The sequence below is a fragment of the Acomys minous genome, assembly GCF_964271855.1.
Source record: "Acomys minous genome assembly, chromosome: 13".
In the NCBI taxonomy this organism is placed as follows: Eukaryota; Metazoa; Chordata; class Mammalia; order Rodentia; family Muridae; genus Acomys; species Acomys minous.
Window position 1 is genome coordinate 3,434,514 of NC_140495.1, and position 23,292 is coordinate 3,457,805.

At 48.4% G+C, this 23,292-nt stretch overlaps 1 long non-coding RNA gene across 2 annotated transcripts; it reads right to left on the reverse strand.

Annotated features, from left to right (window-relative positions):
• Positions 1–2,764: 2,764 nt before the first annotated feature.
• Positions 2,765–4,082, reverse strand: LOC311581184. 2 transcript variants are annotated; one of them, XR_014773683.1, is made up of 3 exons: positions 3,867–4,082; positions 3,071–3,111; positions 2,765–2,892 (listed from the first exon to the last, which is right to left on the reverse strand). It is a non-coding gene; the product is annotated as an uncharacterized lncRNA (long non-coding RNA). The 2 variants fall into 2 exon arrangements; XR_014773684.1 differs by having other exon boundaries at positions 3,071–3,154.
• Positions 4,083–23,292: the final 19,210 nt, after the last annotated feature.

Consider the following 23,292-nt stretch of genomic DNA (forward strand, 5'->3'; position numbering starts at 1 on the left):
AAGTAGTCCCCGCCGGCCTGGGCCGCTCTGCGCGTGCGCAGCAGGGAGGGGCCGGGCCGGGGCGTGGCCTGGGCGCAGCTCCGGAGAAGACCAGAGGGATGGAGTGCCGGCCGCCTCTGCGGGCAGGGTGGAGCGCGGCCCCGGAGGGCGCAAGTTCGAGACCGAGCCTGGCTCCTCTCGGGTGCGCCAGGCGCCACACCCTTGAGCTACAGTTCGACCCCACCACACTTGACTGTTTACAGAGATGTCCAGCTCCCCTTCCTGCAGCACCCAGCCACCTTCCCTCCCCACCCTAGGAGGCAGGTGTCGTCCACAGGAGTGCCTGCTGACACCTACCTGGAACAGGTGGTTCGGCTCCAGAGCGCTGCTCACCAGCCTGATTCCTACAAACCCCTTCTTACCTGGACCCACTGGGTCAGCGTACACAGAGCAAGGCGTGGGCACTTCCTCCAGGGACTGCAGTCTTAACTGGATTGTTTGAGAAACTCGAGTGTTGTCTTTCTAAACTAACTTTGTATCCTCTGAGAGCATTTTTTTTTTAAACTGAATCATTACAATAGGCTGACGTTGGGTCTTCTCTTGGAAATGGCTCTGTTGCTGTCCTGCACGAATGGCAGGCTCTTGTCAAAACTGGAGCGGTTGGGGTGGCTTGGCTGTCGCTGTCTATTATTGTGTGCTTATGTTTCTTCCCAAACAATGGCAACAGTGAAAGTTGCCCCACCGCCTTCTTTCATCCCAGCCCTGTAATTAACGCAAGCAAACAATGGGCCCTTATGTGCAGGTACTGAGGCAGGGCTAATGCTGGAGGGCCAGCTTAGTTTTTAAACGACTCATTTTTCTATCTCAAAGATATATCACCGTAGCTCTGTGAACCACCACAGTCCACCATTAAGGGGCCACCGTCTAGACCTTTCCCTTCTGCATCTCTGCTAGGATTTCTGGAGAATAAACGCGGGGCTGGCTGAGGCTGACCTGGCCGGCCATAACTCAGAGAGATGGGACAGGAAACGGTATTTTATCAAAGCAGTACAGGTGCTGGGCGCAGCTATCGACCCCTAATTTTAATTGTCAGATTTGGAATTAAAGACTGTTTGGTGGACTTGATTAAAGCCCTGCTTTTAAAATTAGATAACAGACTTCACCACAACCAGAGGTTTTCCTTCCTTCCTTTCTTTTCTTTTCTTTTTTCTTAGACACTTGCTTTTTCTGTGTCCCATTTTTGCTTAAAAGAGGCGGGGGGTGCACACTATTAAAACCAGTTAAGAAATGTGTGCACCACTGAAAGACCTACAAGATAAAGACTCCCTTATATTTATATTTCTCTAGCCAGGTGTCCAAATAAAGCACATAATTCAGGCATGTCACTCCCAGCTTAGAATTAAAAGTCACCATCCCTACTAATAATTCCCAGAAAACCTGTTTCAGAGAAAAGGTAGATTTTCCAGCTCTGCAGAGTGCTGCCTTTCTCACCGAGGGTAACTCTGCTGGAGAAACGGCCAGGTGGCTCGCCTTGAAACCAGTCAGCTGAATTGTAAAATTTCTCAGGATTTTTGTTCACTTCTCCCATAAAAGTGTTCCATATTTTGTCACACACACACACACACACACACACACACACACACACACACACTTCTGTGAAATTAAAACAAACACTGTCATTAAGCCAGAAAGAAGGATGCCATTAAAATACCTAATAAAGAAAGCTAGTACTGTGAGAGCTAATTTGAAATAAGTAACTAATGAGCAAAGTGGCTTTATGAATTAATGCTGAAACAACTGACCCTAGGTAACACACATCACAAAAATGACATTTGATTTCTTTCTTACACCCTTTCTTTCAAGAGTCAACCCAATGGGTTTGTCATAAAAATAATTCGTTGCCTAAAAAAGCAAACACACACACTTACATACACATGCACACACACATACACACACACACACACACACACATACACACACACATACTCCCTCGCTCAGCTTGTATTTGCACTCTGGGCAGAAACATTAATAAGCAAGCATTGGTCCTTCTGCATTTCAGATACATAGCTCTAACAAATCCATTATTAAACATTTACTGCATACCTGAAGTAATGAGCGTCCTTTTGAGGACAGCTGATGACTGCTTCTTTTGATTAATGCCTTCATATAAAGTAAAACTGTAATTGTCAGTTAAATCTATTTGACAATAGGCAGAAATGATGGGAAAACAAACTGAAATTAGGGCGTGGTCCACATTGGATTCCATCCCAATCCCCCTGGGAAGGAAGAATTCTTTTCCAGCAGAGATGCTGCGCAGAACAATATTCCATGCCCTCAGAAACAGCCAATGCTGGCTCCCTAAGACTTGTTAAGAATAATTTCTTTCTGATAACGTGGAAACACCAGCCCCCCCCCCAAAAAAATTATCACAATCAGCTTTTCATTCTGTGTTCATCAAGTGGTCTATTTATGGATCCAGACTTTTGATTTGTAAAACATCATGTCAGGGGTGTGTCATCTTTTTGTTAATTTCCAGTTGAACAGGCTAAGCAGTTGTAAATACCTCTGCTCAGACTGAGTGGCTTATTCCCCCACACAGAAGCCGTCCAGTAACCCACTGGGCAGATTCCGCGGAGAGCCACTGTGGAAAGCTCACAGCGCGCGTACAACCGCAGAGAGATCGTGCAGGTGGCAGGAGGTGCCGGACATGGAGGTGCCCGTGGCCTGGTCCTTTAGTTACGCCGGCACCATCCTTCACGCTTGAAGTTGTGTGTACTCCGGGCCTTCCTTGGTTTACCGTCTTCATGGCTACCATAGGAAGTGGGATGCGGGAGCAACGACGACTCGTGGTCACAGGTAAAGGACATGGAGGGCTACGTCCCTTTCTCAGAACTAACAGATACCGCCGTGGCACTGAAAAAAGCATGCTTTAACATACCTACCCCCTAATGCCCACACGCGTGCAAAAATACACACACACACATACGCTGACACACACACAGCCCCTCTATTAAAATTTTCAAAATGGTTGCAGGTATTTCATTCACAAGAAGGTTAAAGGCGTTTCCCGTCGCAGGAAGGATTAACTTACCGGAGGATTCTGGGACTGCAGATGTACACTGCGGCAAAATCCTAAATTCGTCGGAAAAAAAAAATCATTTCTGGACTCCAGCTGCTAAAAATAATAGAATTATAGCAAATCATGAAGGAGGTGAAAACAAGCCATTTTCACATCCCAAAGTGTTTGGGGGTGGGGGTGTGATTCTTTTCTTTTAAATGATGTCTTAAACAATGCAAATTTTAAAGTAGCTTTTCTTTTCCAGAGCACGCAGCGCCATGAAATCGATAATTTTTGATCTTTCGGTTAGTAGGCAACATGGTGAGCTATTGCAGGGACTGCAGGCAGCAGACATGTTCTTGTCAGCAAAATTTTCATATTGTTTTTGAATCCATTGAGATCTACAGAAGGGACACCACACCGTTTTTTGTTTAGCTTGCACCAGGCTATGGGGGTGCAGGGGGGGGGCTGACGCGAACCCTCAGTTTATCGACACATACGTGCCTATTGATTTACAATATATATATTAAAAACAGGGGGTCTTACTGGATCTTAAACAAAAAAATTATGTAAGAGGAGTGGCTGCTGTGGTTATAATCCCATCATGCAGGGTCCACGGTTCCCATTTAGTGAAATTTCGCAGAGGGCAACTTCTTAAGAACATCCCTGCTGTGCTGAATGAAAAGCATGAACCAACCGAAGACAGAATTCATCTGTGTTGATATTTTACAAACAATGAGAAACCCACTCTTTGTATTTCTTTACCCCCCCAACCTTATTATTTCATGAAAACTGCAGCATCTTCCCCGCCCCCTTGCCAAACACTCACCACCCCAGCACTGCAGTGTTCCGTCCCCCCTCTCCTGCCTCTCCTTCCTCTTCGCTCTCACAAATTCTGCACGCGCCATCTTTGTGTGGGGGGTGATGCTCTGTAACTTCACCCAGCCATTCTCTTACAAATCCGCTCAGAAGTAGAAAATTACAGTGCGCGTTGGGGGCTTAATTCGCCTGATTTTCTTTCAGTCTTCCCTTCTGACATTGAAACATGAAAATGACAGGGGGGAGCCCCCCCCAAAAAAGAGAGAGATGTCTCTATTCTTTCCGTAACCTGTTGTATACAGTGGTGGTAAAAATTATTATTAACATAATAGCAACAGCTGCAGCCTAAATAGAAGCTATGAGATAATTAATGTGCTACAACAAATTAATTTGGTGCAGGTGTTTCTGTTGTGAGCTGGGTAACCCAGGCCGTATAAAGTCTAAATACAATGACCATCCCCACCACTAAAACAAAACGAAACACAAGATGTCCTGCTCGACAAGTGTGGCTATTATTATTAAAAAGACAAAAAAAAAAAAAAAAAAAAAAAAAAAAAAAAAAAAGAAAAAACCCTCCCCGATTCAACCCCAGTGGTTTAGTTACAGTGGATATAGTATTCTGTAGCACGGTGTGTGTGTGTGTGTGTGTGTGTGTGTGTGTGTGTGTGTGTGTGTGTAACACAGTCCAGAGTATGGCGTGCTTAAACATATGGAGGTTTTATACTGTCTCAGTTGGAAAACATATGGACCAGCTATAGGTTGGTTTTGTTTTTAATTAAAGACAGTCATATTTAAAAAAAAAAAAAAGACAGTCATATTTAAGAGCTCCATTAGTTTAACAACAAAAATTGTGTGTGGCTGAGAGGAAAATAACCATTGGGCAGTTCCTTATCTGAAGGAAGCTTTTTAAAGACCGTGACACTAGCCCACCTTAGAGGACACATGTTCACATGGTGACCCTCTTCAGGGATGTGACCCTCACCTAACAATAAGGGGGAGGGGTGTTTTAGGGAGAGCTGCTGCACCCCAAAGCACCTAGCATCTGGGTGGCACCAGCAGGGGCCTGGAGGAAGGTCACCGTGCCACAAGCAAGCTTTTTAGTTTGTACCAAAACATACAATAACTTGGGGAATAGAGACACAGAAGGACATACTGATTGATTTTTATTTTTAACTACTGGGCTTAAACACATTTACTTAAAGATATAGTTATTTCTGATTTTTCTCCCAGTAATGCTACAGTTAGCATGGCAACCTTAATTTTATTTGTTAAAAAACAACACACACACACACACATACAAAATCATGGTCAAATTTTGAAAGTTTTTAATCATTAAAATTTACTCTATTGGGTGATTTTTACCACTAATTCTAAGGCCTCAATGGAATAAATTGATTTTTTATAGGATCCAAACATTTTAATATTTTAGCACACATTTGCAGAAATTGCAGCTCTAAAAGATCCAGAGTTATTCAAAGCACACAGTTACACACACACATAAGGAATGCTGCATCTGTGTATTGTTTCCTTAAAATTTGTCCTATTTCTAATCTTTTTTCATGGGTTGGAGCAATGGTCTGCGGCCCCACCTCCTACACAAAGGTGCTGAATGTTACCATGTCATTAGACATGCTCCTTACTCTTCCTTTGCTTTTATCAGAGTCTTTTTTTTTCATGATCTTTGTTCAAATCCACTCAGATCTTGAATTTACAGATCTATACTTGTATTAGGGAATGGGAGAGACGGAAAGAAACAAAGGCCATGACGGTTTTCTTTTTAAAAGGAGAAGGAAAGAGACAACTCTTTGGGAGATGTAAGAAAAGTTGACAGGTGTGGAAGGCCATGTTTGCCGGGATTTCCCTGTGATTTCTACTTTAGGCTAAGCCAACCCAGCACCATGCTCTGAAACCATGGAAGTGCGTGATTAGGAAATCTACGGGGGGGGCGGGGGGGGGCACAAAAGTGCTTTCACTTCTGTTGTCAAGAGGAATTGCCCATAGTGAATGTTTCTCCTTCCACTTGAGTTTCACGAGAAACTTGACTGAAGGCCACAGTCTCTCCCCTTCAGAAGCAGCCAACCCCGGCTCCAGCAACGCTTCCTCTGGGAGTTCCTTCTCAAAACCGCAGCCCTAGAGGTGAGTCGACTGGGCTTTGAAACAGTGTTGCCATAAGTCAGATTTGAAACAATGTTGCAGTAAGTCAGGTTTGAAACAATGTTGCAGTAAGTCAGGTTTGAAACAATGTTGCAGTAAGTGAGCACACAAACCCAGCTAAGGCAGGTCAGTGGGGGCTTGATATGAGTCATGCCACACTGCACCTTTCCTTGAGTGTGCCATGAAATGTCTAAATATTTTTAATTTTGCAGCATGCTTGGTAGCTTTATATATGTAGCCCCTGGTTGTATATGTATTTGAACCACCCCAATTTACTGATGTCCATATTTAGACTAAATATCAATAAAGTGTCGCTTATTTTAGGATTAAAAACATAAAAGTAGCTGCTCTGTTTTAGTCTCTGCAAGCCCAGCTGCTTGCCTGTACATTTTGGATTCTATTCGCTCCACTCCCCACTGTCCCCGAGCTCTGGAACCATGCACGTTAGCTGGTAAGCTGACTTTTACCCACTCACAGCCTGTGTGGTTTGTCGTTTCATCAACGGAGGGTATGGGAAAGACACTGTCGTGGCACATCCACACCCTAGACAACCACACTCACTGCTCTCCAGCCGAGCGCGGCTACCCAGGGCTTTCTTGTGACATCACGAAGCAGGCTTGGCTTGTGGGGCAAAGGGGTGACGGGAGGCAGGTAGACAGAATTGCCTGAGAGTTAATTCCCGACAAGACACGCTGTCGGCAGGCAGGGACATGGTGGGTGAGTGCGGTTGGTTGTTTTCCTACTTGCAAAATTCTGAAGAGCACCCACCCACACTGCCTCCTTCAGGTCCACACGGGAGCTCCGCTGCGACGGGCCTGGCTGGTCATGGATGGCTTCACGTCTGTTTCTTTGCTCTTTATTCTTCACTGGGTTTCCTTCATTCAACTCTCAAATAGACTCTTTGTATTAAGATAATCGGGGAGGACCCAGTGGGACAATAAATACGACATCAAACTTCTACAGTTTCATAAGTGACGCTTTGCTATTTTCATTTACGTTTCTCTTTTGAATGAAGCTGCACATATTTTCTCACATCTGAATATTTTTCACTGCACTCCCTTTGTATATTTTGCCTCTTGGTCTCTTCAGTTCCTATAAAGTCTCTACACGTGAACATCTGGTCTACGTCTCTAATAGGATTTTTCCCCAGTTTGTGGCTTGTTTGGTCTCTCTGTGTAGCCTTGACTGTCCTGGACTCACTTTGTAGAGCAGGCTGGCCTCGAACTCACAGAGATCCATCTGCCTGTCTCTGCCTCTCGAGTACTGGGATTAAAGGCGTGCCACCACCAGGCCCCTTTGCTTTTTTTTTTTTTTTTTATACCCATCCCCTTTGGCCATTTGGGAGATTTTGTGTTTGTTTGTTAATTTATCAGTTGTTTGGTTGGTGCTGACTATTGAACCCAGGCCCTCATGCATTCTGTGCAGCTACATTCCCAGCCTCAGATTTTATTTTTATGTAGACAAATTAACGAACCTTCTCTCTCCCTTAATCTCCTCTGCATCTTATGTTATAACCAGAGGCATGTTATGGGGCTGGCCAGATGGCTCAGCAGGTAAAGGCGCTTGCTGCCAAATGTGACAACTGAACTGGGCCCTGGGGACCCACATGGTGGAAGGAGACAGTGACGCCTCCAGGGTACCCTCTTTCGCTTCGCCCTCACACACATGCTTTGGCATGTACACATCCACCTACCAACCCCAATATATAAGCAAGAAAATGAAAGAGAAGTACTTCACTACACTCAAGTAATAAAAAGAACCTGGTGCCATGCGTGGTGGCGCACGGCTTTAATGCTAGCACTTGGGGAGGCAGAGACAGGCGGATCGCTGTGAGTTCAAGGCCAGCCTGGTCTACAAAGAGAGTCCAGGACAGCCAAGATAACATAGAGAAACCCTGTCTTGAAAAAACAAAAAACAAAACAAAAAACAGTGTTTTAGACTATTTTTACATTTTTATCTTTATTAGAAGTTTATCCTACAAAAGACTCTCAAACTAACATTATTGTAGGAGTCTGGTCTGTGGTCTTTTCCAGAACCACCCGCCTCTATGACAACTCTCCTCAGATTAATCTGGGTCTGATGTCATGTCACCTAAACCTACTTCCTGTGTCTTCTTGCCAATGACTGTGAGTCTCTCAGCTTTCCTCCTGGCTTGGCCTTCTCTTCACCTGCAGCAGAGATCTCTCTCCTCCTCGCCTCCACCTACAGAGGCCGCTCGGCACTGTTTCCCACATCAGTCATGTCCTGTCTCTGAGAGTGGACGCTCTCCTCATTTCTCCTAGTTCTGTTCTGTTCTGTGCAGAGCAGCAGGTTGAGCTGTGTGCCCTTCCCCCATGCCTCTGGATGTTATCACTCCTAAAATGCAGGGCTCTGTGTGTGTGTGTGTGTGTGTGTGTGTGTGTGTGTGTGTGTGTGTGTATACACACACACACATACATATATATGTGTATATATATATTTGCCAAGAGGAACATGCGTATATATGTATGCATGTATATGTACATATATATGTATATATCAAGCTCAGAAAACATTGACAGGACTCCTGCCTTAAATGTTTTAAAGTCTGATCTCTATAGCTCATCATTCTGCTGTTTATATTTTAGATCTATTTTGTCTTAATAATAGTTCACTGAGAAAAAGAGAAGGGAGGAAGAGAGGAGGAAGGAAGGGAGGGAAGGAGGAGGAAAGGAAGGAGGCAGCCATGACTTTTATTTGCTTTTTTTTTTTTTTTTTTTTTTGGTTTGAGACAGGGTTTCTCTGTGTAGCCCTGGCTGTCCTGAACTCAATTTGTAGACCAGGCTAACCTTGAACTCACAGCGATCCACTCAAATCTGCCTCCCGAGTGCTGGGATTAATGGTGTGTACCACCTCGCCCGGCTTTATTTACTTTTTAAATGTTGTAAACTACTCACGAACACGATTAAACTTAGTTGTGTTCACCAACCAGACTAACCAGAAGAATTAAACCAACTTTAAAAAAATTGATTGCCAGCTGTCTGTGACCATCTGAAAACATTAAACATCTCTTTGGCATCTGTGGTGCATTTTTACGCCTCCCTGAGCCCACCCTGCTGCTGACCTCATCTAGATCACCCCTGAGGGAATCATTCTGACCAGCGACTGACACTTGCTGGTCTTTGGCCTTCTCCACAGAGGCGGAGCCTCCTCTCAGAAGGAATGAGCAAAGCCTGGCGTTCTGAGGGTCTGGCTAGCAGACCTACTCTTGAGTGTGAGCCAAGGAAGGCAGCCCAAGTCGTCGCTCTCACGGGTGTCTGAGGCTCCGTCGGCATCGCCGTGAGCAGCTCACTAGACACTGTGTGTGTCTTTCTCTGCTCACCTTGGCTGGGAAGAAACTGTGATGGTTAATACGGCAGACATAAAGCCTTCACAGGATCTAGGCTCACCTGAGAGACAAGCCTCTGGCCAAGTCTGTGCGGAAGTTTCCAGACTGTGTTAATTGAGGTATGAAAACCCACCCCGAAATGTGGACAGCACCATTCCATGGACTGGGGTGCTGACTGAAAGGGGGGCGGGGATCTGGCCACCAGCATTCGTCTCTCTGCTTCCTGACTGTGGGCGCAGTGTGACCTGCAGCCATGGCTTCCCTGCCATGAAGGACCAGACCGAACCTCGGAGCCAAAGTAAATCTTCCTTTTAAAATGTGCTCTTGTCAGCTATTTTGTCATAGTGGCAGGAACAGTGACTAGTACAACAGCATTTCTGCCTGTTGGGACCAGCAGAGCTGCAGATTCTGCCCCCCTGCGAGTTAGTAACTAACCCTCATGGTTTTTTCTTGTATGAGACTGAAAAAGGAAAAACCCCATAGCAAACCGCGTACCCCCTCATTCCCCTACCAGTCTCCCCATCACGGCCCACCTGCTCGTCAGGATACTCCTCCAGTGTCCCAGGCTGTGGGATTATGAGGTGCCATTATGATAAAGGTGGCAATGGCAGATCCCCAGGAAGTGGGGCTGCAAAGTGAGGCAGGAAGGGAGGCACATCAGAGGAGCTGGGCTTGTCCGCCTGCTAATGAGCACACGGAGGGCTTTTCCTGCTTAGGAGTAAAAATGAGGGAGTCTATCTGAAGACGAGGCGCAAGAGCATGCCGTCCATCACAGAGTTCCTAACGGGACCGGTGTGACAGAGGTTCATGGCACATCTGTGTTCTAATGCTCCTGGAGACAGGTGTTCAGGTGTTTACCACAGGCTAGCCCAGACTCCTACATAAGGTGAGAAGTGTTGCTGATAATGTAGCAGCTTGGAGTGATTACGTTTAACTGACTTAATTGCCTTGAGTTTCATGGATGTGGTTTTCTGCTTCGGCTGAAAGAATAAAGATCCCCCAGGACTGTTGTCAACTCATTTCTAAAGGGTTTCCAGTATGGAGAGAGAGAGAGAGAGAGAGAGAGAGACAGACAGACAGACAGACAGACAGACAGACAGACAGACAGACAGACAGGACATGTGTGTGTCTGTGTGTGTGAGTGAGAAAGAGAGAGACAGACAGACAGACACAGACAGGCAGACAGAGACAGAAGATGTGTATGTGTCTGTGTGTGTGTGTGTGAGAGAGAGACAGACAGACAGACAGACAGAACATGTGTGTGTCTGTGTGTGTAAGCGTGTGTGCATATACACACTTGTGGAGTCCAGAGGTCAACCTCAGGTGATGTTCCTCAGGAACCAGCCACCTTGTCTTTTGAGATAGGGTCTCTCTCTCACTGACCCAGAGCCCACCAAGGAGGCTAGGCTTGTCAGACATCTCCATGTCTCTGGAGCTGGCTCCATGTCTCCGGAGCACAAGCTGCCATGGTGGCTGTCTTTGGCCTGGGGTCAGGGTATTGACCTCGCACCCTTAGCTGCTCAGCCTTCCCCTTTGATGGAGATGTGAACTCGGCTCACTCACTCCACAGCCATGCCAACTCCCGGTGTGAAGACAGCCCATTTCCCACCTTGACTGTGGTGACTTGGCCTGCAGCAGGGAGACACCTGGCATCGCCGTGTTGTATCCAGAAAGGGAATCAGGCCAGAGTTTGGCCTCGGGTGCTCACCACGGCTGCTGAATGCCCCAAGGCCTGAGCCCAGGACCGAATAACCAACCTGGCTCCCTGGGTCAGTAAGATTTTCTCTTCCCTTTCTACGGTCACATGGCTGTTCCTGAAGCCTGGCAGTTGGAAAGCTGGTGACGCTTCTGGATCATCGGAGGCTTTCCAGAGGGCTCTCTGGAAGGTTCTCGTATGAGGAATAATGAAGAAGCTTCTCACCTTATCTAGTGTTTGTTTAAAAGCGGGGACCTGTGGAGAAGTGAGGGTGACTGGAGATGGACGAGACACGTCTCTTTGTCGGGATGGAAGAGTTTGTACTAAAACACTGCGCTGAATATTCTGACATCCACTGAGCTGCAGGCTTTAAGACAGAAACAACATGGTGCATGAACTTTGCTGTATTTCCTTTGTTTTGAGACAGGGTCTCTGTGTAGCCAACAGCCAGCCTGGGACTTTCTATGTAGAACAGGCTGGCTTTGAACTCTCAGAGATCCTCCTGCCTCTGCCTCCCAAGTGCTGGGATTAAAGGAGCGTGCCACCACACTTGGCTCTCAACGAAGCTGCAGTAAAATTATTCATCTGTTTTACTGTTACCAGTCCTCTCCTCTTCAGCCACTCGGTGATGAACCTCAGCTGGAGAGCGCGCTTCTCCAGGACAGCATGTTGTCAGCTGTGACTAAGTGCAGGGGTCCAAGGTACAAACAGAATCCTGGGAAAGATTGTTCCTGTTGGCTTCAGAGATCCACAGAGTTCTTTCTGAGGCATAGTCTCCTTTAGCTAGACCAGCCTTGAGCCTGGTATGTAGCCAAGGATGACACGAACTTCTGCTCTCCTCGTCTGGAACTCCTGAGTGCTGGGCCCACAGCGCCGGTGCTGGGCATGACCTGCGGGGCCTCCAGCATGCTAGGCCAACACGCTACCAACCCTAGCACCGGCCCTTACCAACTGCCATTCCTTCACCATAGAGCAGGAGTCTGATTTTTACCCTAGGTATTTCTGATAATCTAACAAACAGCGTCTTTTCAAACTTGACATTCACTTGGGTGTGGCGCTCAGAAGGCAAGCTGTAGGGATGGTTCCACCGTGAGGGCCTTCAGGACCAGACTCCGTTTGTCAGGCTTGGCAGCAGCACTTGACCCTCCAAGCCCTCTCACTGGCCCCTGGTGTCACTTCTTAAAGCACCAGGTGGATGAAGGGAGGCTCAGGAATGCCCTCCTGCTGTGTACTGACTGAAAAGACTCGCAGAAATCTGGGGGGGGGGGGAGGGCTGGGTCCCATTCTTCCAACATTCTATCAGGGCTGCAGAGGGAAGGTCTGCATCCGGGCTCCAGTCAGACCAGCACTTAGATCACCAACACCTTTGTTTTGTTTTGTTTTGTTTTGGTTTTGGTTTTGGTTTTTTGAGTCAGAGTTTCTTTGTGTAGCCTTGGCTGTCCTGGACTCACTCTGTAGACCAGGCTGGCCTCGAACTCACAGAGATCCACCAGCCTCTGCCTCCCGAGTGCTGGGATTAAAGGTGTGCGCCACCACTGCCCGGCACCAGCACCTTTATGTGACTCCCAAAGCCAGCACCTGCACTCCTTGTTCCCAGCCTGCCAGAGTCCATCGTGAACACTTGTCACCCAGTAGTGCTTGGGAGTGTATGTGCCACCCACATGCGATTGATCCCCGTGATGCATGGGAGGGGGTGTGTGACACCAGCCTTGGGCTCCCTGGACTCAGGTCCAGACAACTCCAGAGGCTCCCGTGGGTGGAGGCTGAAGCCATTCTCTGGGTGACACACCCTTCCTCCACTTCTTAGCCTCCTCTGTTTTTCTTCGTTTGCTCTCAGGTCTCCTTGGCAGCGCCTCTTTCATTAATCACAGGCACGCTGGGCCAGCCTTTATCTCAGAGTCGGCGCTTAGAGAGCTTAGGACCACAGTCAACACACATGACCAATCCATGCGCTCGGTGCGGTCAGCATGCCCAGACACGCACAGGGTGTGACTGTTTGGTGCAGCTAGGCCTACTATGGGAATCTGGGTAGGTAGGGAACAGCTTAGAAGGTTTGATGAGACCCAGCTTAGGACCCTCGGGCTGGGGCTCCCTAGGCAGGAGAGTGGGGCTACCCCGTTCAGAGTGCTCCATAATGTTTACTGCGTAAGAGTTTCAGGGTGGGGCCATGAGAGAGCTGCCTTTACTTCAGCTCCAACCTGGGCTCCCCCCCCCCCCCCCCCCGCGAGTCTTGGCAAAGCTCCCAGCCTCTCAGCTCCTACCCAGGTTTTCTGTGTCTCCAGAGCCGCTAACTTTATGGCTTAAGTGACACGCCCCACCTCTTCACAGCTTTGTGTATCAAAGACCTAGTATCAGGTTCTCTACCATCAGATAGATAGCGGCCAGCCAGCCGGGTGTGGATGTCTGACATCAGACATCTTAGGTGCTCCTGGTCACTTGCTAGCTGTGAGAACTTGGTCAGGTTGCTGCCTCTGGGAACCTCTGTCAACTGCTCTTCCAGGTGAGGAAGGCACTGCCTCCCTGGGTTGCTGCAACAATGAAACGGAATGATCCTGTGACAGGCAACACTGTGTCTCTGACTGAAAATCACCAGTAAATAAAATGCAGCGACTCTGGCCACTAACGCCAAGCCCAGCGACCTGAGTTCGATTCCCAGGACTCAGGGGGTGGAGGGAGAGAGCCACTCTCACATGTTGTCCTCTGACTTGGACAGCGCCTCCACGCCACCCACCCACGCATGCTCACACACACGCAAAGTAAATAAGTGTAATTACAAAAATAACACTAGATTTCTTTTCCTTCAGGAGGACATTTCTATTTGCGCCAGTGTCCAGCTTGAGACGTTCATGCTCTGCACGGCGAAGAGCATCCTGCCTGTGTGGCTTAAGCAGAACGTGCCTTGGGGATTAGGAAAGTGCTTCACGAAGAGCAATAGCTCTCTCCAGAGCGAGAGAAAGAGAGAAACAATGAGCAGTCTTGAGCACAGCCGATGGAGAGATACTGCAGGCTGGGGAAAAGCAGTGATAGTTCAAACTGCGGCCAGCAACAAAAGTCTGGGAGTTGATGTGCAGGCGGAGACTCCAGGCGCAGCAACCCGTTCTGTAACGTGTGGACTTGTGGCACCAAGGGCATCCCGGGAAGGTGAAGGCACCTTCGCCCAGAACCTAGCACACAGGAACGACAGCTGAGATAATAAAATCTCTCTGCTTTTTTCCCCAAATTGATGTATATGTTACATATACAGAATACTGCCTCACATCAACACTGTCATGCATATCTACATGTATTTTCGTGGGCCTGGAGAGAGGGCTCAGCAATGGCTGCTCTTCCCCTCAAGGACCCACGTTTAATTCCCAGAACCCACATGGTGGTTCACAACCATCTGTAACTCCAGTTCCAGGGGATCTGATGACGCCCTCCTCTGGCCTCTGACGGTACTGCATGCACGAGCTGCACATACATATATGCAGCCAAAACACCCATGTACATAAAATAAAGTTAAGCCAATTGAAATGCATTTCCTTATTACTCTTTTGTCCCCTCTCCTGCAAGTCTCTTCCTTTTCTCAGAAAGCCCCACCCCACCCATTTTACCTGTATATCTTTGTTTTTCCTTTAATCTAGAGTTTATATATGAAAGAAAGTATGGGATTTATCTTTCTGCATCTGGCTTATTTCCCTTAACATGATGACCGCCAGTTCCATAGGTTGTCCTACAAGCAACATAATTTTTGTTCTCTATGACTGAATCGACCTCCATTGTGTCTATAAATCACATTTTCTCTATCTACTCCTCCTGGATGGGGATCTAGGCAGCACATACCTCAGCTATTGTGGACACTGCGGTGATAAACATGAGCATACCAGCGGTGTGTTGACTTAGAATTGTTGGGGGATGGTCTGCTGTATTTTGATGCTTATTACTGCTTACTGTCTCTGTGATTTACCTTTTGCTTAATAAAAAGCCATCCCACCTGGGCAGGGCAGGAGACAGGTGGGGCTAGGCGAGAGAGAGAGGAATCCTGGGAAAAAGAAGGACCGCCACCAGGAGAAAGACCTGAAGTGAAGAGAGGAAGGCCGCCATGGCTTAGCTGGAGGAGAAGCACATGGCCTGTGGTGTGGATGGAGAATGCAGCCCAGATGAAGAACATGAGCAAGTATATGGGATTATGGATGGGAGGGAGCCTGATAGAAGTTATTAGAAGCAGGTGGCATGGGATGGAGGCAGGGATCCCATGCCTGCCCCACTACGGGAGGTAGTTTAGAGGATTGATATCTGCCCCGCCCCAGGTTAACTAAGGCTATCTTAAATATAACAAGTGTCTGTGTCTAAACTGATTGCTAGCTAGGCCTACAGATAACACATGTAATTTTAAAAACAATATAGAATCCTTCGGGTACATACCCAGCAGTGGTCCAAACTAACTCACAGGGCAGTCCCCTCCTCCTCTGCGCCCACCCCCCACCCCGACCTTCCCTACGCATTCCCACAACGGCTACACCAACTGTAACGCTCCCACCTTGAGGACATAGCCCCCTTCACACCCAATACCCTCACCAATGTTTGTCACTTGTTTAATTCTCAACTTGATGGGGATGTAAAACCAACCTAGGAGACATGCTCAGGGTGACTGGGAGAGCATATTTGGTGATTTGCCTACAAAGGAAAAAAAAATCCACCCTGAATGCGGGCACCACCATATGAGGAACAAGCTGGGCACCAGCATTCCTCTCTCTGCTTTTTTACCCAAGATGCAGTGCGACCAGCTGCCTCAAGTTCCTGCTACCATGCAGCCCCACCGTGACAGACTGCCCTTCCTTAAGTAGCTATGGTCATAGCAATGCGGGAGTTTACTTAATAACACAAGCGGCCATTCTGGAAGAGATGGAACCTCAACGTTTTAATTTGCATTTTCCTGATATATAATATTTTCACACACGTATTGGCTATTGCAGTAAAATATCTGGATGCAGGTTGGTTGTATGTGGGAGGAGACTGTAGCAGACCTTGTTGACCAGTCCAGTATGTGCTCCCGTCTCCCCCTTGAACCTGCACAGAGCAAGGCCACCTCCCTTGAGATATGACACAGTTAGACCAGCAAGATGAGAAGTGGCTTTTATTGGAGGCCACAGAGGAAACCATCACAGCGTTTGTGTCTTTGCCCCCACCTTAAACAGGGGTGTGACATCTGGAGCCTCAGCAGCTACGTTATAACCATAAGGAAGAAGACAAGAGGAAGCCAGAGCATTGGCCCTGCAACCTTAACATCAGTCATTGGAGAAAACCAGTCTCCACTGGCTTAAGATACCTCAGCCTGGCAGGAATTTTCCTCCCCTCCCCTTTTCTTCTTGAACAAGCAGGAAGCTGGCTGAGAGTCGACTTCAACCATCTTTCTGGCTCTGTGATGGCTGAGGATCTTAGAGCAGACACTTGACATATATGCCGTTGTGTTACCTTTGACCTTTTGCTAGGCAGAGGCACAGTGGTGACAGCGTCACTCTGTTATGAGGAAAAGGAGTACTGCGGCCTAGTCAGCTCAGAAAACGCGCAGCTCACACGTGGGAATCCTCACAGCTGTTAACGTTAAGGGGCTGCTGCCCTGGAGAGGGAGCAGCACTTGTTCCCAGGTGGAATTCCGTTCCCAGCACCCATTCTGAGTAGCTCACAACGGTTTGTAACTCTAGCTCCAGGAGATCCAGTGCCCTCTTCTGGGCTCTGAGAGCACTATAGTTATGAGCACACACAAATTAAAAAAAAAAAAAAAGAACTTTTTTTAATGGCAAAAAAATAAGCAAGACATTTCTAACTACTCATTATGGTTTGGGAGGAAAAAAAGACTTCTGAGAGTCTTGTGTTTAAGCATTTTTTCCTGCAAGTGATCCTGTTTTAGGGGACAGATACGGTACCTGCAAGAGGCAGGGCCTCCTTGAAAGAAGTGAGTCAGGCCCGGCGGTGGTGGCGCACACCTTTAATCCCAGCACTCGGGAGGCAGAGGCAGGTGGGTTGCTGTGAGTTCAAGGCCAGTCTGGTCTACAAAGTGAGTCCTGGACAGCCAAGGCTACACAGACAAACCCTGTCTCAAAAAAAAAAAAAGGTGAGTCATTGGGAGGTGTTTCCTGTCTGGTGTCCACTTCCTGTTCCACCGACATGTGTGGAGGGGAGGTGACCTCCTACACACTCCAGCTGTCCTTCAGCCCTCACACAGTGCCTTCCCTGCCGTGATGGCCTGTTTCTTAGAGTGTGCTCCTAAATAGATCCTTTTGTCAGGCACTCTGTCACGGCGTCAAGGAAAGTGACTTACACGCTGATGTCTGTATGACGCAATGTGCATCAGGCCCTTCATGCGGGCTCACAGGGCTTCCGGAACATGTAGCTTCCTGTGGGGGGGAGGAGAACAGAGAAGGGGGAAAGGCACTAGCTCCTAACTGCATTGGTCCACTGCCCAGGACTCACTGTTGGGGGCTGGAAACAGGAAGAGAGGGTGATGTGCCTGCAAGATGCGCTGATGCAATAGCAGCATAAAGCTTGTGGGAAAAACCAACGAATGTCTGGTTAGATCCAAGGACCACTCCGTGAGGTGGAACTCATCCCCGATGCTGCTTGGGTACCAGGAGCCTGAGACTAGATAGGCCAGGGACCTGGGGGAAACCGAAGAACACAGGAATAACATGACTCCTAACAGCATTCTTTCTGTTTTACTCACAGATCCATTCCTTGTGCAGCCGTCACCTGAGAAGGGTACTCTTGCAGTAGACTAGAGCAGACACAGAGACACACTGCCAGGCAACATGCAGGGAGCGGGAGGCCTTGGCACACTCAGCCCTAAGTGCGATGTCTACATAACTCCCACCTCTCAGGGCTCAGAGAACCCCCGCAGAAGAGCAGTTTGAAAGAGTGTAAGAGCCGAAGGGGCCAGGGGACACCAAGAAAGCAAGGCTTGCTTAGAAACCCAGCAGGACCGACGCACATCTGAACTCACAGAAACACGGGACCTGCGCAGCTTTGCGGTAGTGTCCCTGAGGTGAAAGGAGAAATGGTTGCACCCCCATCCCTAACCCAGAAGTTTCTCCAATTGATAACCACTTGCAAATGAAAATTTGGTTTTCTCCAAGGGAGTCTCACTAGGGAAACAAACTCTTAAAGGTAGGCTGCATGCCCAACACAAAATAAATTCAATGGCATCTTTAGAGGTTCTTTGTCTCATGATGCTGAGTCTTTTTTCAACTTACAGATCATATATATATATATATATATATATATATATATATATGCTTCCAGTTTTGTGTTTTTAAGTGTGAAAGCATGTGTGTCTCTATGTGTCTCTGGGCTTTTTCTTGGGCTCTTTTTCTTCTGTTTGTTTGGCTCTATCCCAATTTGTTTTTGTTTTATTTTATTTATTCCTTAGACTCCTGTTTGTTTGTTTGTTTTTGAGACAGGATTTCTCTGTGTAGCCTTGGCTGTCCTGGACTCGGCTTTGTAGACCAGGTTGGCCTCGAACTCACAGAAATCCACCTGCCTCTGCGCCCCTGAGTCCTGGCTGGGATTACAGGCGTGCGCCACCACACCCGGCTTTCCTGTTTGTTTTCTAAGGAGACACGGAAAGGACGTGGATCTGGTTGGGTGGGGTGGGGGACAGACGGGTGGAGTGGGAGGGACAGGGTACCATAACCGAATATATTGTGTAAAAAAATTACCTATTTTCAATAAAAGGGAAAAAGAAGAGCGTATCAAAGAATATTCACAGCAGCACCTGTTTTTGTGCAGTCTCACTTCCTCCTGAGGCAGAAGTGCCTTAGGAGCCCGTGTGCTCCGTCCAGCAGTCGCCTGTGTTGCCTTCACCCTTTGATGTAGCTCCCTGAAGCACGTCCTGCCCTCCTCTCTCAGGTCACCATGGCTCTGCTGGGAACTGTTCCCCGGGGCCAGTCCCTCCCGAGTTCATCCGAGTAGAGCCTGCTCCTCGGCAGCCAGGCGGCTGGACCAGAGCGATTCTGTCTCACCCCAAGTCTGGGTCACAAGTCAGGGTGACAGGAGGGGGCCTGACAGTGACAGCACGCACTGCGTGTGTTTACTGTGTGTCTCAGTGAGGCAGCAGAGGCACACACAGTCCTGCTGCACACATCTCCCAGTGGGCCACCCCAATTAACCCTTAAGCCACCTACCCCTCGATGCCGCTTTTGAGGCTCTCCTGGGCCCACACTGTGACTTCACCTCCCCAGCTGGTTGCCCACTGTCTTCCACCCAGCAGGACTCCCAGCTGGCACACACTGAGTCTGTTCTACAAAGCCTTTAGGGTGTAAGGTGTCCGGCTACCTGGGATCAGGCGGAGAGACTGCTGACTACAGCTAACTACAGCTGGCAGATGATAACCCCATTCCTATGCAAAAGCCTGTTTACACTAATATGTTTTTTTTTCTTTAATGCCAGTTGCCTTCCCATTCCTAAGGAGTATATTTCAGAATCAGGTGTTAACTAAATAATGAACAAAATCAAATGTACAGTCGGTAATTATCAGTTTCCTTTGATGAATCCGCCCTAGAGTTTGCTATCACCAATCTGATGTAAAATTAAACAGAACAAAAGAGCGCCTTTGGGAAGGGTAGGAAATCAGCATTTTAAAGCAACTTGTTTCATCTACTTTGGGCCTTTACTGTGAATGCATTTACTCTGAGAATGGCAGGGCTCAAGAGAATGGCCATGACCTGGGGTCTGACGGGTGAAAGGATCCAAGTGGCCTGTGGGGAGCCTGTCTTGCTCTCAGAGAGGTAGTCTAGGTCAACACCTGCAGGCCCGGAATCACATCTGCAGCACGCGTGTGGCTTTGCCAGGGGCCAGGTAAGAGCACAAAGCGGCTCTGCGGCTCTGCATCCCTGCCCTCGGCCAGCAACAGGGCTCTCCCCTGATGCTGACTGGAGAAGGTTGTCCCGAGCTCACGATCTTCTGCGTGCTGGGTCTTGTTCCTCAGTTGAAGGGATGACAGACCAAGCAGGCAGCGCCACGTCCTTAGGAGCGGGTGGGCCTCGGTTCTTTGTTCTAGTTTCTTTTCTGTTGCGGTGATAAAAAACCCCAATCCAGGTCCCAGTCTGCCACAGAGGGGAGTCAGGCCTGGAATTCACGTAGGACCGCAAGGCTGAGAGCATGGAGGAGTGCTTCTGGTCGGCTGGATCACAGGTTCAGTTAGCTTTCTTAGACAACAGAGCCACCTGCCCGCCAGCCGATGCTGTCCACAGCAGGCTGGGTACCCCTACACGAGCAATCAAGACAGTCCTGCAGACTCTGCCGCAGCCCAGTCTGACCAGGGCGACCCTTCCCAGGCAGCTGTCGGCTGTGCCGAGTTGACAGTTAAAGCTAATCATGACACCCCACTGTGGGAATCAGTATGTGAAGGTTCCTCCAAGCACTAGAAACAAAATGATGGTGTGGCCCAGCTAGACCACTCCTGGGTGTACACTCAAAGGCCTCCTGAGTCAGCACAGAGCAGAGAAACTCCCAGCCATGTTCACAGCAGCCGAGATATGCAATCAGTTCAAATACCTGCCAAGGTATGAACAGATGAAGAGCACACAGAACATATGTAAACATAGCTTCGTTCCTCTGGAAAGAACAAAATTGCCAAGTGTGGTGGTGCACACCTTTAATCCCGGCACTTGGGAGGCAGAGGCAGGTGGATCACTGTGAGTTCGAGGCCAGCCTGGTCTACAAAGCGAGTCCAGGCCCAGCTGACGTGACTGGGAGGGTAGTGGTCTGGCGCAGAGGATCACCCTGTACAACAGGTATTGGTGCGATCAAAGTATAAGCCCTGCGTGTGTGAAAACATCCGCACTGTAGCAAGGCCTCTCATGAATGTACTCCCGAGAATACTTACTAAACCATCTTAAAAAACAAACAAACTGGTCTCCGGTCACGTGGACCAGCCAGAAATTCCCATACAATGTGTCCCTGGCCAAGAGGTTATAAAAACTGCCTGCTGAGCATCTGGGGTTGGAACCCCATAGGCAAAGCCCTACGTCCTGGACTATGTCCTTACATCATATGTGTGTGTGTGTGTGTGTGTATTGCAACTAAAATCCTCTCCTGTTGCTTCTGGGTGTTAAGACAGGTCCTGTATCATGAGCTGGTTAAAATTTTAACCTTACAAACCCAGTACAACCTGCACCTCAACGTGATCTAAAGCCAGTGGGAAATGTGATGGCTGAAGAAGAAACTGCATTTTATGCTAAGAATCCACTTTGGTACCTAATAGCCATCTGTCTCAGACTCAAGTTCCTAGAAGTTACCTGCAACTAACTCTCTCTCTCTCTCTCTCTCTTACACACACACTTACACACACACACACACACACACACACACACACACACACACACACAGATACAGGGACAGCACCTGTCTGTTATGATGTAACTATTTGCCAATTTGCCTTGGGTAACCTGCTTACACAGATGTTCAAGGGGTATTTACTTTGAGGTCGCCTTGACTAACTAACCTTAGCGCAGCAGGACAGCACTGTGGCCTCTGCAGATACCCAAGGAATCCTCGTGGCTTTCACCTTTGAAAGCCCTTCCTGCATCTGCTTCTGCTCGGACGGCTCTGGTTTGCCTTAGAGACTATGGTCCTGCCAGCAGTTCAAATACACTTGGCTATTATAATCTAAATAACTGAGTCTGGAGGTCTTTTTCTGGGGGGTTATAACACAAGAAAGAAAGCCCCCACTTCTTAGAATGAGTATATGCTTTTTAAAAAAAAGTATATAGTTTCAAACAATTTGATCTGGGTACCAGTCAAAGACGTACAGTGACCGTTCGGTAGGCCTCTTGGAGCAACGCTTGTCCCCTCTCCGCAGGTTTCACTCACACTATTTTTATTTCTTCGAGTATTGGCCGCCATCGCTTGCTGCCCATCAGTCATGAGGCCACATGGAATTTTGACAAGAAGCATTAAAACATAAAATGAAGTCCATAAATCTTAAGGGGTCCTTCTCTGTTGACGGCCAGGGATGTGCATCCACCCCATGTGGAGAGCCTGGGCCAAGCTCACCTCCTTCCAGCACCAATTTTCAGGCGCAATCCCCGGCACTGCACAGGGAGCGGAACTCATCTGCGTTCCCACTTTAAATGACTCTGAAAGATGGCAGGAGCAGCTGTGGGCATGAGAAGGGCAGCGTGGGACCTTCTCCTCAAACAATCACCTGCCCCTGCGACGCGGCTTTCCGTCGGGCCTGCAGGTCTCGTCCTTGATGAATCTCCTGACCAGACATTTGCTCAGCATCCTTCAGTGTTGTCTCCTGGATACAATGCCCAACAAAAGCTGCTTAAGGAAGGAGCGGCAGGGCTCACAGTGTGACACGGGGAAATCATGGCTGCAGTAGGATGACCTAGGTGGTCTCGCTACACGCACAGCCAGGAAGCAGAAAGCGAACAGGAAGTGGGCGCAGCCTGCAAAGCCTCAGGACCCGCCCCTACTGACTCACTTCCTCCAGCCAGGCTCCACCTCCTAAGGTTCCGCAACCTTCCCAAACAGTCCACTCTCTGGGGACCCAGCGTCCAAACACGTGTATCTATGCTGGGCGTTTCACGTTAAAAACACAATGCTATGGGGTCAAAGGTCCTGAGTTCAATTCCCAGCAACCAATGGTGGATCACAACCTTCTGTAATCAGATCTGGCGCCCTCTTCTGGTGCACAGACACAGACGCTGGCCAGAATAAATCTTACACACACACACACACACACACACACACACACACACACACACACACACACACACACACACACACACCCCTATGACCTTGCTGCCTCTCTTTCCTGAAAGATAGTGAGGTCTCCTCCATCAGAGGAGACACAAACAGCACAAGCCCCTCTTCTGTCTGAGATGCCAGGACACCCACTGACATTGATTCTTGCAGCTCCAACTCCTCTGTGGTAGGTTGGACACACAAACCCCCAAAGCAGGCAGCAGCGTCCTCCATCCAGTGGCTGCCCATGAGTGCACAGTGTACTATCGCGTTCTGCCCATCTGGAGCTGCAGCTTTGGATCACACCTGACTCTGGGCTCAGGGTACCCTTGTGACTGTGTAACATGACCTTCAATTTACTCAGCTGTTGGGTATCAGTTTGTTCATGTGTAAAACGGGGTAAGGTCCGAGTGCTAGGAGCATGAGGAACCTCAGCCAACACCCTGTTACTCAGTGGTCACCGAGGGGAGAGCATGGGAGGCTGCAATCCTGAAGCATCCTCTTCTGAGGGGC